Here is a 16,159-nt window from a genome sequence, read left to right as displayed (position 1 = left end):
TATTTTGAGAAATTATATAAAGAATTATTTGTTTTGATTATGTCAAGAATTAGTTTGAACTATGAGAATAAAAAGGCGCGGTTACCTCAACCTAAAGTGAATTCATGACTTGTTGACTAATCCGTACTGAATTGATGATCACTTCTGTAAACCATCAGTTAAGTCTTGTAGATGATACCTCTGTAATCGTAGTCAATATATTCTTTTGAACGATGAGACGAAAACCAACAAACACAATGCCATGTATCATCGCTCGAGTTTCCAACATTTGGCGTCACCCGATCAACAATAAGTGACGAATCAAATGGAACATTATATGTGGGATAGCAGACTGTGTTACGATTTTTTGAATGTTGCGAGCAATTGTTAAAAAAAAAAGAAAAAAATGAGGCAAAGTTCAAGAAATTAGAAAAAGAACGTAAATGCAGGCGATCATGTTTAATAGTCAAAGTAAGAGATTACAATTGGCCATGCGGATGTATATCATTGCCTTATTTACATGTCTGATTTCTGTAAACTATGTTATATTTAGATTTAAGTTCCCTTCCCTCGATAAAAGTTGTGTTGGTTTTTCGCTAAAGGCATTTATTAGGAAACGGTATAAAAACGACAAGAAATGCCTACTATAATACATCAAGAAATGACCTATACATACATGAAACACAAAAATTCTGTACGTTCTGATATAATGCAACTACTTGTTTGTTTGTTTGTTTGTTTGTTTGTTTGTTTGTTTGTTTGTTTGTTTTGAATTACCATGGTCTTTGTCGGGGGAAAGATGAAGAAAAATAGAAGAGTGTATCACTCTCAAATCCGGATGATTGCGATAAGTGTGTATTCCCGCCCTTTCTATACAGGTAAACGATTTAAGCTTGGTATGCTATTATTAAAGCCTGGTATCACGCATAAGAACTGATTCCGCGATCACTTTTAACCTTTCATAAAATTCACGTTTTAAGATAGTAACGATAGCCTATAGGAGATGAAGTAAGTTAGCGTCCCTGACTGTGGTTCTGAACACAAAAGGGGACTGAAAAATTCTTTTACAAATTAGCAGACATAACGCCGATCCTCCAACACGGTTGCTCCATTACGTCACTGATTCTGCTATCAATGGCGAAGATAGAATACTGGTTGCGTGATTATCCACCCCTTGATATCAGGAAGTTTACCTGTCATTGTTCAAGGCTTCATTGATGCGGGGTTTTCTCGGATACAAGGCGTGGACAGTGTCGTCCGAGTTCTTTTTATTCGAAATTCCTCAGAACACAATTCAATAGGCAATTAGCGCTGCTACTTCGCAAAGCTGTTAGCCAAATTCTTTTCAGACTTGACCTCTCACCATGTCAGCTACACGTAATACACGACAAACAGTTATCATTACAAACATTCTGATTAAAAAACAAACAAAATGAAGAAGCATACTTTTGAGTAGCGACACAGCTTTGTCACTTTCTCAAATAGGTCCTACTTCTAAGAAATACACAGATGACAAGAGTAAAGAATATCCTCCAAAGGGAACACGAGCTATATTTGGGCATTAATAATGTTTGTCTTCCGATTTCTCTCCGTGCCGTCGCGGCCCAAACCATCATAAGAAAATAGGGCAATAAGTTTATTAACCAGGGAAATAATATTACGCATTACATACATTTGGCTAATTATCACACGAACTGTCGACTTTATAAAAACGAGAATAATTGACAACATAGGCCCTACTATATCTCCAAAGATGAACTTTAAACAGCAAGTCACATACCAGGGAACGAAAGTTATAATTATTTGAATGAATTCATTGATGAGGCCAATAACCGTTGTAAAAGTACACACTATATTGGTGCATGTATCAAACGCAACTCGCTGGTCATGCAATCGATAGCCTCGGTCAGCTCATTGCTATAAGCCAGTTCGTAATTAGCTCATGGGTAAGTTGGTACAAATGACCTTTCTTTTTTCTCAATTGGTTAGGCACTTTAATCGTTTTCAAAGAGACATTCGTACCGGGATGCTTACCAGACGTTACAATTTATTCATGGAATTTGTGTTCAAATAATGAATGAACTTGCATAGACCAGGTGACCAGAATGGTCCGTCAATTAGCCATCGGGGAAGCATCCATTTCATTGTTTTGCTTTGAATGCATTAAAAAACTGTTTTTATTCGCATCGCCAAATACCAGGTTTGCTGTCAGGTGGATGTACTGGCAAGCAACATTTACAAGGATGACATGACAGATGCTTGTCTCAGTGAATTTAAAAACCAACGTGCCTCTTGGTACAAATGACCTTTTTCTGCTCATGCGCAAAGTGGAACTACGAACTGGCTTATTGTGTAATTCTAAAGCCCTCGCCGCCGTCGACGTAGTCTAGCGGGCAACGTATTTTTAGCCTGAATCAGTCTTTGATTGGCAGTCAATAGAGGGCGCGACGATGTGGAAGTCAAGTTGACTAGAAATACGTCTAGTTAGAAACCTCCGAATAGAGGCGTGGAACCGGGCGTGTCATGACAGTTGCCAGTCTTCAATATCGAAGTTTCATTGGCTGAGCATCAATGTCAATCAAAATACATTACAGAACACAAAGGAATCCTAGTCTACTCTCCTAGGTATAATACATTATTGTCTTTTAGGGAAAATAGAATTTCCCTGTCTCTTTCACATTAATAGTATTTTGCCATTCTTTCCCATTCATTTTGAGGTGTATAACATCTTCTCTTACTTCAAATAAGAGAATGATAGAAGTCAATGCGACTACATGCATTTGAAAATTCATGAGGGTTCTGCACATGGAAACTACTCCAAAATTACTGCCGAATGCAAACCTCTCACTGTTGTTGCTAGTCTACGAGATATTCACTGTCATTGTCGGTTTTGAAAGTGTGATTTATGAATTTTTTCCACTGGTATGTTTTTCACTTTAAAATACTTCATTTTTTCATATCAAATCTCCTAAGATATTTGCTAAATATCAATTAAATCTGCCGTCAAGACAATTAATCACTATTGCCAAGCACCATCTACATTAAACAGACATTTCGTGGGTGATCACTCTGTTATAGGAAAGTACGTCCGTGGTACATTTCCTGTGAAAGGGGAAAGAGAAGATCTACGACACAAAAGGATTCCTGCAGAGCCAAAGGCCCGGGGAAACACAGTGCATTCTTTGCAATACGTAATTAAGAGACGTCAGTCTAACAGATGGCGGTACAGTTATAGTGAAGGGAAGTCGATGCTGATGGACATTCTCTATACGCAAATAATTATGGAGATGAGGACATCTTTTTTTGTGTGCCATTCGGAATGCATGCTTATGCAGAAAAACGTGAAGCTCAATTGAGTAGCACCAACAAGTTTGTGGATGTTGCAAAAAAAAAAAAAGAAACAACGACATGTTGGGAAAACGGGGCGCAACACGCAAAATCTATGACTGAGTCCAAAGCACCCTTCAAGATCCGTGTGGCTCAACTGAAGCGTTTGGCACCTTTTTCACCAGAAATAGATCGTTTAGAGGAAAGCTATTGTGGATTACGTAGAGGCACTAATTTGTTTAGATCTGTCAGAAATAAACTTTTCCCATCTTTCTCGACATGATTTTAATAATACTGTGTTCTTTCACTTTCTTTGTCGAAGGTATTCGAAGGATCGTTAGTTCGAAAACGAAATAAAGTTCAAATTCCGAAAATGAAGTGAACTTGTTTTAGAGACAAAACACAAAAGACTGTAATAATTTTTATGGTTACTCCAAGGTTCCGCAAATACATTTTCTCAATTTACTTTGTTTTGATTATGCAACCTTATTCTCTGTTACCAAAAAGTTAAATGTTCATGTTCTTTTCGAAAATTGAAATAAATTTCGAATTAATTTGAACATAACAAAAGGTGTGATAGTCCTATTACGCAATGAAAATTGAACAAGAACAGAGAGAGAGAGAGAGAGAGAGAGAGGGAGAGAGGGGGGGGGGGGGGGGAGGGAGGGAGAGAGATGGAAAATACACAAACTCCCCGAAACACTCACTGGCGAACTGGAATACAATCGTACAATTTGCAAATTGTATTTTTCATGGAAACATGAACAATTTATCCCTCTCCGCCGTATGCTCCCATAGTCATCTATGGCATCATTATGATGACCATGCATGACGTATTGTTATAGAAACAAATATTACAAGAGGCCACCTAAGGGCTCTCCCTCCCCCCCCCCCCCAAAAAAAAAGAAGTTACGCATGTGTGTACTGATGATACCCTCTGAAAGACTACTGTATACACCCTTGATCATTATCAGCCCCCTCCCACCCTCAAATAACTAATCTACAGAAACAATGACCCTCTCTCTTCTCGACAGTAACAGCTTCTCCACAAATGGATATAGTGTTCGGATTAACGAACCTTCATTGTTGGATTGACGAAGCTTGATTCATGCTGGGATTAACAAACCTTATTACATTTTGAATAAACGAATCACTGGAAAACCGGACCTTGTTTCATTTTCGTGTTAACGAACCTTCTTAAAAACAAACGCAATTTCACTTCAGGCCATCACACCTTCGGAATATCAACCCATATATCATTTTAGATCAACAAATAAACTTTATGAATTATGAGCCTTATTTCATTTTAGGTACATCGAAAGGGTCTATAAACCCTTTATTATAGCAATATTCTGGATGAAACTGATTTTGTCAGCCTCATGTGAAGGGTTTGAGTTCAAACAGAGTAAGATCCCAAAAGTATGATTTTACGACATTGATTTGGTCTAGAATAATGCTCAAGTAATATAACTTGCATACCAGTTAATTATTGCACGTTCTCAATGTGGGATATCACGAAGTTTCCACCAAGAGACATGTGTTATGGGTTAGAGGAATCAAATACATGAGACACGAAAAAGGTGAAAACGGTGACGTCAGATCCGAAACTTAAATTTCATGTTAATTCGAGGTTCCTTTGTTACCATCGCTCATTAGGAAGAGTGGAAATCAGATACAAATGTTAGTGCACCAATATATAGGGCGAAACTGCTTTCGTCATCCGTGCCGGCCTGCTCTCGAAAGTCTAAAGCTGTCCTTCTGCTACCCAATGGGAAAGGTCAATTCTGAGCGTTGATGAAATGATTTATTGAATGGAGATTATTTCTTGTTATTACCTATTCAAAACCGTACATCCTTGGAGCTATGACACTACTCCTTTAGTTCGCCATATTCTGGGAAACATTATTTCCTCGCGAAATTTCTCCTAAAGTCCGGAAACAATCTTATTAAAACTACTGTTCACGTTTTGTATATTTAACAATACTTAACTCTGATTTTACTGATTCAAATTTTTACTGTTGTTGTTTCAATCCCTAACTCACATTTTAGAACTATTTCAAGCACTAATGCTAAGTTATTGTTTCATCTGCAAATGGTAAATTATGCCTTTAATGAAACTTGGCAGCCATGTATATGTATGAGTTGGTGACGTTATGCCTATCAACTGTCAACTTTTGGGCACACGAGCTCAAGATCAAAGGTCAAAAAGGTCAAATGCCAAAAATTAACTACAGTATTTCCCCCATATCTATGCAATGCCTGAAGGTACTTCTTGAAATTTCGTGTATACATGAACTACGACCAAATGAAGAATCTCCAGAGAGTTTTGTGTCGTGAGGTCAAAGGTCAAACTTCAAGTGAAAATGTTAACTTAGATTTCACTTTCTCTCCATATCTCACAAATGGTTCAATATATCTTCATGGAACTTATGCATGCACTGACTGGCAGTGATTATGTAGGGAATGTAGGGGTCATGGGTCAGAGGTCGAGGTCAAATACTCTAAATTTCACTATTTTCCTCTTATCTCCCCAGATGCGATGCTTGCAGGATTTTTCTTGAAACTTAATGTATGCAAGTATTACCCAAAGAGATTCTGTTGGAAGTACCTGGCCATAAGGTCAAAGGTCAAAAGGTTCAAGGTGTAGTGAAAGTGCTAAATTTCACTCTTTCCCTTAACTTATATGAAGTGTCAAAAGTTAAGTAAAAATCCTCGAATCTTCAAATATACGCGCTTTTAGACAATAATAGCCATTCATCCAATTAAAGCTATTTCAACGAAAGTGAGCATTCAGCACATTATTTTGTGACAAACCTGTCATTTGAATGTTTTCTGATAGGTATTATGTGAAACTGTCATCACACGTCAAGACATTGTACATGTACTCTAAACTTACAAGGTGAACCATGCATTATGGCGCAAACATACCAGTCGTCATAGCAGCATTTCTATGTGTGTGTGTGTGTGTGTTTTATTTTGTTTTAGGTGGCCTCTTAATGCAATAATTGTCTCCACAAATGGCTCATCCTGATGATGGGTATACAGAGGAGAGGATAAAGATACCTAATTTTTATTTATAATACAATTTACAAAATACGATTGTATTCCGGTTCGCCAGTGAGTGTGTGTATTGGTAGCGTTTGTATGTTTTTAAATACATGTGCGTGTGTGTATGTGTGTGTGCGTGTAAGTGTTGGGTACTTGACCATGTTTTTGGTTAATTTTCAGTGCGTAATATCCTATCCTTCCTTGTTATATCGACATAACCTTTGTTACTAAAGACAGCTTAGTTTACTTCATCTTCAGAATTACGAACCCTATTTCGTCTTCGGATCAACGATCTTTCGAACAACTTCGGAAAGTACATCAAGAAACACAATTCTTAATTCACAGTTCTGGAATCTTGGCATAAAAGGCAGACAGTGTTTATCTCTGACAGATCTAAACTAATTTGTATACGTTATCAACAATTCATGGCTTTCCTCTAAACGAGATGTTTCTCATGAAAATGGTACCGGACATTTCATTTGAACCATGCATGGGTCTTTTCTGGCGCTTTTGACGTGGTCATAGATTTTGTGCGTTGTGCTCTAGTTTCGTAACATATCGTGTTTTTGCTCATGATGTGTGTGTGTGTGTGTGTGTGTATGTGTGTATGTATGTGTGTGTGTGTTTACACCAATCACATAGGATAGCTCGTTAAAGATAATAAAAAGTTTTGGTACCTCAAAAGTTTCCTTGAATTTCCTTGTCTTAGTTTGTGTTTCAGGTTAAAGTACCTTTCATATGACTAACACTGTGAGACTTACTCGCCCCAAAGTGCTCTCATGTCTTAGTAATCATGCAATTAACTACGACCAGCAGCCCCATACGCATAGCGACCAGCAGTCCCATACGCATAGCGTAATCGGACTTCGCATTGTAGCATTCAGGATCATGACAGATTTAGTATCGCAGGATGAATGTCAACTTAAAATCCCAAAAATTCTTCAATTTGAAGACTTACCAATTAAGGTGAAGTATTGAAAACAGACTTCGGGCAACGTTTGGTTCTGCCTATAGTCCCTTTCTGTTCGAATTGATGACTGAATGTGACTCGGTCGAGAGGACCTTGGGAGAGCTACCATACACTGAATACTACAGCCAGTGCATGCGAACACATCACATGCGCACAAATTTCAAATCCATCAACGGATAAGATGTTTGTGTGCGCATGCGCTGGCCGTAGTAGTCAGTGTAGTAGCTCTCCCAAGGTCCACTCGACCGAGTCACATTCAGTCATCAATTCGAAAAGAAAGGGACTATTGGCAGAACCAAACGTTGTTCGAAGCCTGTTTTCAATACTTCAACTTAAGTGGTAAGTCTTCAAATCGAAGAAATTTTTGGATTTTAAGTTGCCATTTACCCGCGATACTAATTCTGTCATGATCCTGAATGCTACAATGCGAAGCCCCATTAGGCTATGCGTATGGGGCTGCTGGTCGCAGTTAGCTATGCGTACAATGGGCTGCACGCTGCTGGTCGCAGTCAGTGGTTTCGTACAATATTTATCGACGCCGTACGGCGACGGCTCTGGTACGAAACCATTACTGCATGATTACTAAGACATGAGAGCACTTAGGGGCGAGTAATTCTCACAGACAACGTACTTTAACGTGAAACACAAACCAAGACAAGGAAATTCAGGGAAACTTTTGAGGTACCAAAACTTTGTATTATCTTTAATGCTATTTCATTTTTTCAGCTTCACATTTTGTACATAGGCATGCATTTCGAATTGCCAGGAGAGATGTCCTTATCTACATTTGAGTTGTAAATGTTAATCAGTACTTCTGTGAGACTGGCGTCTCGTAATTTCATGATTGCAAAGAATGCACCATATTCCCCTGGCACTTTGGCTTAGCAAGAATCCTTTTGTGTCGCAGATCCTCTCTTTCCCTTTTCACAGGAAATGTACCACGGACGGATTTTCCTATGACAGTGTGATCACCCACGAAATGCCTGTTTAATGTAGATGGTGCTTGGCAATAATGATTAGTTATCTTGACGGCAGATTTAATTGATATTTAGCAAATATCTTAGGAGATTTAATATGAAAATATAAAGTATTTTAAAATGAAAATTGCCAATGGGAAAAATTCTTAAATCACACTTTCAAAAACCGACAATGACAGTGAATATCTCGTAGACTTTACACAACAGTGAGAGGTTTGCATTCGGCAATAATTTTGGAGTAGTTTCCATGTGCAGAACCCTCATGAATTTTCAAATGCATGTAGTCGCATTGACTGCTATCATTCTCTTATTTGAATTAAGATAAGATTTTATACACCTCAAAATGAATGGGAAAGAATGGCAAAATACTATGATAATGTGAAAGAGACAGGGAAATTCTATTTTCCCTGAAAGCAGTGGCGTATCTAGGGAAAACGGCGCCCGGGGCAAGCGCGAAAATTGCGCCCCTAATTTCTGAAAAAGATTATTGTTCAACCCCAACCCCATCCCAGTATAGGGACTTTAAGCAAAGTCCACATGGTATGCTTTTCAAGTCCTTAAAAGGGGTCTTTTGAGGGTGATTTAAATGTAATGAATTTTGATAAATTTTGGCGAGCGAGCGCAGCGAGCGAGCCGAAAATTTGTGTATTTCAGCTGACAAAACATGGAATTCTTGTCATTTTTTGCTTATCAAATCTTACAATTCTAATCAAGATAGTGACGGCCTTATAGATAACGATTTATCTATACCAACAAACTGAGCACTTTAAAAAATATTCTAAATCAGAGGGGCATTTCATGAAGCATTTTGTGCGACAACTTGTCGGACAAAATTTGCTTTCAGCCAATCAGAAGCAAGGATTTCAGTAGCTTTTAACAGTTTGTCAGACGAAATATCTGACAAATTGCTTCATGAAATGCCCCCCCCCCCCCCCATGTACGCGCGAGTGAGCCGAAATTTGTATATTTCCGCGTCATCATCACGTTTTGTTATCTCCTTTTTAATTTTGATAAATTTTGGCGAGCGAGCGCAGCGAGCGAGCCGAAAATTTTTGTATTTCAGCTTACAAAACATGGAACTCTTGTCATTTTTTGCTTATCAAATCTTACAATTCTAATCAAAATACAATGTATAGTGACGGTCTTATAGATAACGATTTTTACCAACAAACTGAAGACTTGAAAAAATACTCTGAATTAGTACGAGCGAGTGAGCCGAAATTTGTATATTTCCGCGTCATCATCACGTTTTGTTGTTATCTCCTTTTTGTTTTGATAAATTTTGGTGAGCGAGCGCAGCGAGTGAGCCGAAAATTGTTGTATTTCAGCTTACAAAACATGGAACTCTTGTCATTTTTTGCTTATCAAATCTTACAGTTCTAATCAAGATATAGTGACGGCCTTATAGATAACGATTTTTACCAACAAACTAAGGAATTGAAGAAATACTCTAAATTAGTACGAGCGAGTGAGCCGAAATTTGTATATTTCCGCGTCATCATCATCACGTTTTGTTCTTATCTCCATTTTGTTTTGATAAATTTTTGCGAGCGAGCGCAGCGAGCGAGCCGAAAATTGTTGTATTTCAGCTTACAAAACATGGAACTCTTGTCATTTTTGCTTATCAAATCTTACAATTCTAATCAAGATATAGTGACGGCCTTATAGATAACGATTTTTACCAACAAAATGAGGGCTTGAAGAAATACTCTAAATTAGTACGAGCGAGGGAGCCGAAATTTGTATATTTCCGCGTCATCATCATCACGTTTTGTTCTTATCTCCATTTTGTTTTGATAAATTTTTGCGAGCGAGCGCAGCGAGCGAGCCGAAAATTGTTGTATTTCAGCTTACAAAACATGGAACTCTTGTCATTTTTGCTTATCAAATCTTACAATTCTAATCAAGATATAGTGACGGCCTTATAGATAACGATTTTTACCAACAAAATGAGGGCTTGAAGAAATACTCTAAATTAGTACGAGCGAGGGAGCCGAAATTTGTATATTTCCACGTCATCATAACTTTTTGTTCTTATCTTGTTTGATTTTTTTGGCGCCCCCCCCCCCCCCCGTATGTTCGAAAGCGTTGGCGCCTTCTTTTGATCCAATTGGCGATCGCTTCAGAACGAAAGAAATTGTAGCCGCTGCTCAGTGAAACATTTTGCCTGCTGAATATAAAATGACATGTGTGAACACAATAGACATTGTCATTTTGTCCGCTTCATCATCACATTTTGTTCTTACCTTCTTCTTCTATATAAAATTTAGAGAGCGAGCGCAGCGAGCGAGCCGAAAATTGTATTTCAGCTTACATAACATGGAATTCTTGTGTGAACACAATAAACATTGTCATTTTGTCCGAGTCATCGTTATGTTTTGTTTTCATCTTTTTTTGATTTGGTTTTCTGCCCCCCCCCCCTTCCGGTGAGTTTCTTCTTCTTCTTCTTCTTCTTTTCTTTTTTCATTTTTTTCTTCTTTTTTTTCTTCTTCTTCGTTTTTTTTTTTTGCGCCCCCAAGGAGTGGCGCCCGGGGCACGTGCCCCCCTTGCCCCCCCTAGATACGCCACTGCCTGAAAGACAATATGTATTATACCTAGGAGAGTAGACTACAATTCCTTTGGGTTCTGCGATGTATTTTGATTGACATTGGCGCTCAGCCAATGAAACTTTGATATTGAAGACTGATGGCAACTGTCATGCCACGCCCGGTTCCACGCCTCTATTCGGAGGTTTTTTACTAGACGTATTTTTAGTCAACATGACTTCCACATCGTCGCGCCCTCTATTGACTGCCAATCAAAGACTGATTCAGGCTAAAAATACGTCGCCCGCTAGACTACCGTCGACGCCGCCCGCCGCGCGCACCATGCTTTGTTTTGTCTTCAATGGGGTCAAGAGCAATGCTTCATTAGCATACGCCCTAGCAACGGAGGCGGAGTCTCGATCGGGCAAGAACAATAGGTGCGTTGAGATCGAAATGGAAAACTAGAACATCATAGTAGGTGTAGTTTACAAGGCGCCCAATTCGGATGCACAAGCTTTCAATGGAATGCTGGAGAATTCTGTATCAAGTATTGCCAGAGAGAACAAGTTGTGTTATATTGCAGGTGATTTTAACTTTGATAACAAAGCCTACTCGAGTGACATCCTCATCATTTACATGTATTGATAACATATTTACAAATGTCTTGGACAAGTCCATTACTCCTGGTATCATATTTTCAGACATATCTGATTACCTGCCTATTTTTCAAGTCACAACTTTTTATTTGACTGATATGAAACTGGACAAGAGCCGTCAATACTTTGAATGTCAAAGCTTTGCAAGTAATCTGAATTACTCAGATCTTATCCTAGACCTTTGTTCTGTTAGTTGGTCCTGTGTTGATTCTTGTGACGATGTAAATATGTCATATAATTTTTTTGTTGAAACTTTGGGTCAAATTTGTAACAAACATGTGTTGAAAGCAGCCCCAAAAGTTAAGTGTAAGAAAACAATTGCAAGAAGACCTTGGGTAACGAAAGGCATTCTGAAATCCATAAACAGGAAACAGAGATTTTTTCGTGCATATATTAACACGCCTTCTGTGAAAATAAGCTGATATATAAGCGGTATAGAAATAAGTTAAATTGTATAATACGTGCTTCAAAGCGATCATATTTCACAAATTTAGTCATGAGAAATAAAACCAACCTTTGTAAAACTTGGAAGATTGTTAATGAAATTTTGGGGAGATGTAATATATCCAAGCTCCCAAATTCTGTTGAAGTGCTCGGAAAAAAAAAATTGAAGATGACAAAGAAATTGCTAATGAGTTCAATAAGTATTTCTCTGATATTGGTGTTTCTGTTGGTAACAATGTTGACACTGGTAAAAAAATGTTTCACAGGTTTTTTTAACTCTAAAATTTCTGAATCAGCCTTTTTCATGCCTACTGACGAGTCAGAAATAATTGAGATCACAAAAGTCTGAAAAGTTCAGCTTCCTGTGGACATGATGTATTAAGTTCTACATTTATTAAGAGAATTATTTACTTCATTGCTCAGCCATTGTGCTATGTTTTCAACCTTTCACTTTCCTCAGGCATAGTTCCAAACTCCCTTAAGCTAGCCAAAGTTATTCCGGTTTTTAAAAAGAACGAAAAACATCTCATAGAAAATTACAGACCAATCTCACTCCTCCCTACTCTCTCTAAAATCCTCTAGCGTATTATGCACAAAAGATTGTACAAGTATAGACCTGTCAGAAAAGAATGCATTGATTAAAGAACAATTTGGATTCCGACCATCTTGCTCTACTGAAACAGCCCTTTTACATGTCGTGGAGCAAATTACAGCTGCTTTAGAGAGAAAAGAAATTCCTTTGGCCATTTACGTCGACTTGTCCAAAGCATTCGACTCATTAGACCACGGTATTCTGCTACACAAATTAGAACACTACGGCATTCGAGGTGTACTCCTTCGCTGGTTCGAAAGCTATCTCAGTGGTCGAAGTCAATATACTGGTTTTAAGGGCATCAACTCAGACATTCTACCCATAACATGTGGGGTACCACAAGGGAGCATATTGGGACCACTTTTGTTTTTGGTATACGTGAACGACATCATCAATGCGTCCAATGTACTTCGTTTTGTACTGTATGCGGATGACGTAAACATTTTGTCTTCTCATTCTGACAAAACAATATTGAACAAAATGACGAACGATGAATTGCAAAAAGTCTGTGATTGGTTTAAAGCTAACAGATTACAAATGAATGCAAGTAAAACAAAATATAGATATTTCAGTCCTCTGGAATGAAGCTGTCACATGATGATATGATGATATACGCAGATTGTAATGTTATTTCCAGAGTTGATTCAATTAATTTTCTTGGGGTTATTATAGATGAAAGATTATCGTGGAAAAATCACATCAATCACATTCATGGCAAGATCAGCGTATCCATTGGGATGATTTTTAAGCTTCGCGTGATATTACCAAGGAAAACCCTATTGATGTTACACAACGCCCTTGTCTTGCCTTATGTAGACTACTGTAACTTGGTTTGGTCTGGAGCCACTGAGCGTGACGTAAATCGTCTTACTGTTCTTCAGAAAAAAGCTATTCGATTGTGTACAAACTCTCATTATCTTGCTCACACTCCTCCCCTTTTCAAAGACGTAGGCTGTTTATCCCTCAAAGATAGGATCTTTTATAGAACGAGTATTTATATGTTTAAATATGTACATTCGATATTGCCGTGTATTTTTGATGATTATTTTAAAACACATTCTATATGAGTCATAATTTTAATACACGTTATAAACAAAACTTTGTCTTGCCATTACGTCGATCTAAGATGAAATAATTATAGGAACTCAGTGCAATATAAAGGTGCAAGAATATGGAATTCGTTAGAATATAATCTTAAGTGCATTATGAGTTTAAATCATTTTAAGTTGAAATTGAAACAATATCTTTTTGAATCTTATGATTAATTACGTTTTTATCAAGGTAATGGAACATTACATATTCATGACGTTCTGTTTTGTGTTGTATTTATGTATGTTCTGTTTGTTTTTATGTGTATTTTCGTCTATTATTGAGTATCTAGTGATTATATAACATATTGTATTTTGTATTTTTATGCCAATCTGTTTTTTAATGTACTTCTGTATCAGGGAATCACAATCTTCAAGCCACTGGCTTTTTGCGTGATTTTCCTTGCCATCTGATTATTGTACAAATATTGGCTGTATTGCTTTTATGAAATCAATAAATTGAATTGAACAATAGGTGTGAAACGCAACGCAAAGGCGAGCGTTCGAAAAAAAATGTAACCGAAAAAAAATTGTCTCAGAAAAACTGTGATTTGGGACACTTGTACTCATTTTTACACGCTGAAATTTTCTGTGCATAGATAGATAAAACATCAAGGAAACAAAATCCGTCATTAAAATTTCGACCCAAGCAGTGCTTCCCCTTCATTTTCGGCTCATTACGGGAAAACTTCCCGTGCGACTTATGACTCATTTTGTCCGAGCGCCACACATATTTTATGCTAATTACATGTGAGTTTTCCCCATCCGTACGTGAAATCACTTTCACCTCGCCTTGCCCCTACGTCTCATGTTTTACCGGTAAGATCTTACTTTTCCGCTTATGTATTTGTATATAATTCTGTGAGTTATTTTTGTAACATTTCCGAGATTGTTCTGAACCAAGTATTTCATGGCTGTGTTTTGTGGGAAAGGCGGTATTTGCATTGAGAAAAAAAAAATCGCGTCGCTCGCTTCGCACGCTCAGCAGGCTTCGAATTGGAATGTCATGTCCACACTGTACCACAGTGACGCATGCATAGATTATGCTCCGTATGTTGAAACCATTCAACATGACTAGATCTTGCGTCTGTGTAGAATCGGTTTCGTACTTTCATTCGACCTCTTCAGGAACACGTATGCCCATTGTGGCATTCAGGTCTGAAGGTCACGTAAGCAAAGAGCAAGCAGGTTTGCTCGAACGGGCCAGAAGATCAGAGGGCATTGAGGATCATTCTACCGCGCTGCATGCAACTACGAGGCAGCACACTGGAGATAGCTCAAATGTGACCCGCTACAACAAAATGATCCTAAAGTCGCTGACAGGCGAGCCAATCATGGCCCAGAAAAATGCTATTTTCAGGCCTTTCCTTTTTATCATTTAGCTTCGAAATTTTGGCAGATGATAGAAGATACATTAGACTACAAAATTATGTAAAAACAGAAATCCAAACGTTTTGAGAGATTTTGGTGATCTGACTTCAAACTCGATTTTCTCGGCTCACCCGTCAGCGACTTTAGGATCATTTTGTTGTAGCGGGTCACAAATTTTCTGCATAGAAGCAGGGAGGTGGGTCTCTTCCCACCTTCCTGATATAAGTGAAACGCGAGGAGTTGTCCATGAAATTTGCGCTGAAATCAGCGAAGTCAATGTACATGTACATTGCGAATTGGTACTGTATGTAGGCCCTACTGAACGCGTCCTCTCGATTACACACACACGCACACACACACACACACACACACAGCGCTATTATAGGATGTTGCACTCAGCTTTTCGAGAATGGTACAATTCCGTACTTCATAAGACTTTTGAATTCTTAATTGATTAAATGTAACTTTTTTTGAGCTGTTATCCTAGTTTGAACCGACTGACAAATTCTGGTTGTTCAGAATCTTGGTGCGCCTAGATGTTAATCATTTTGTTGTCTCTACTACAGCCTTTTTTCTTTCCTCTGTCAGCTGTGTAACACGGTGTTTTGAGGTGTTATCGGTTATTTAGTTTTAATTCCGAAGGGCATCAATTATCCGTTATCTGTATCTCCCTATCATCCACTCTCTCTCTCTCTTTAAAACACACATTTTCTAGTCATTGTACCCTCTCCTTCCCATCTGCTGAGCTTTGATCTGAGAGCTTTCTCTGATACATGAACTGTTAATTATTTTGATGGAGCCACTTTTCTGATTTCGTTGCTGTTGAACATACTGATTATCTCCTTATCTTTGCAATGTTAGTATGTCTGGTTCACGGTATTTATTGAGAAAGATAACCAGAACAAAATTATAGGTGTTGTTGTTTTGGTTTTTTTTTTCCTGTGTCCCCACTACCCCCCCCCCCTTTTTTTTCTTTTTACATATGTTAATATGTGTGTGTACATTATGAATATTGTGCGTATGTACATAGGCCTATGCATTTTTGTCCCCGTCGAACGAGTTCGAGCAGGGGACTATGAAACGGGCTCCGTACGTGTGTGTGTCCGTGTGTCCGTCCGTGTGTCCGTCCGTCCGTCTGTGCGTCCGTGTGTGATCAAAATGTTCAATTTGCTACTTCTCTGT

This window comes from Diadema antillarum, unplaced genomic scaffold, assembly GCF_040938485.1.
Source record: "Diadema antillarum isolate AM-2024a unplaced genomic scaffold, OU_Dant_1.0 scf00000073, whole genome shotgun sequence".
Classification (NCBI taxonomy): Eukaryota; Metazoa; Echinodermata; class Echinoidea; order Diadematoida; family Diadematidae; genus Diadema; species Diadema antillarum.
The sequence above is the reverse complement of the archived record's forward strand: the minus strand, read 5'-3'. Positions refer to the sequence as shown.